Here is a 1,270-nt window from a genome sequence, read left to right as displayed (position 1 = left end):
TAAAGAAAAGGGAAAACTGGGCCCCGAAAGAAGGGGAAACGGGTTTAAAAACGGGGAAAACCCAAAGGGAAATCAATATATTAAAGACTAAGAGAGAGAGAGAAAAAATCTTTATTCCCAATATTTACGCGTTTAGCCACCCACCATTTCCATAACGGAGTCGGGTTGCAGGAAAATCTGTCAAATTCTCTTGCCGTGTGACGGGGACGGGGACGTTAATTTAGGGTTTTAACTGAAAAAAAGGGCCCAAAAAAATTTTTCCTTTTTCGAGATCTTTTGAATATATTTTGGGTGAAATATGCGCTCGTTACATATTCAATTGTTTAAATATTTGGGAGACGTGCGGAGAAACCAAAAAGCGACGTTGCTGTAGGCGACTCCCGGGCCTTTTTCCCGGGCTGGGCAATCTTCTCGAAAAATTTGAAAAAATTACTCAAAAAAAACTCCTTCATTTTCAGTCTCGGGGCAAAGTAGATGTATGCTTTCTCCTTCCAACCTTCATCTGTCATCGTGCAGTATGAGGAAAAATGAGGAATGTAATGTAATAGCGGAAAGTGGCGGGCGAGTTTGAGATATGGCGGAGGGAGTGAGGCGGAAAAACGGGAAACAAAAGCGCATCGTGTTTTTACTTTCTTCTCTTTTTGCGTCTACTGTTTTGTCTTTATATATATATTTTTATTAAACCTAATTCATCCTTCCTTAAAGTATTATCCTCCTTCAAAAACTTTGAAATATATCGAAAGAAGAGTCGAAAAACAAAGTGAAAGAAAAAAACAACTACGCACTATTTTCTGTCTATTTTTCTAATTCCATTTTTTTGCCTTTCTGTCCAAGAACGCTATTATTTCCCTTATTTACTCCTCTTCATCTACCTTATGTCCTCGCTTAAGTAGTCAGAGATATTACGAAGGGCCTTTACACACTTTTATTCTCCCTACTTCTTTCTACTTTTCGTGAAAAGAGAGAGAAAAAAGTTAAATGAAGAAGCACATACATTAAGGGCTCTATTGTTTGTGCCATTTTGCCTTTTTACTTCCATTTTCTCTCTCCTCTCCTTCCTCTTTGTTGACATAACATCCTCACAAGGGCAAATTTTGATGCGATGAATTAAATAGACCTTGAGAATTGAAAATAAAGTGAAAGGCAGAATAGATAGGAGAAAAATGGAAATCATTTGTGCTCGTCTTTTTTTAGATTTTTAAATTCTCTTGGATTGTCCTTTATTTTTCTTCTGACTATCTCTTTCTCAATCTTATATCCTCAAAGATGT

The sequence above is a fragment of the Penaeus monodon genome, chromosome 15 (genome assembly GCF_015228065.2).
Source record: "Penaeus monodon isolate SGIC_2016 chromosome 15, NSTDA_Pmon_1, whole genome shotgun sequence".
In the NCBI taxonomy this organism is placed as follows: domain Eukaryota; kingdom Metazoa; phylum Arthropoda; class Malacostraca; order Decapoda; family Penaeidae; genus Penaeus; species Penaeus monodon.
Note: the sequence above shows the minus strand (reverse complement) of the source record.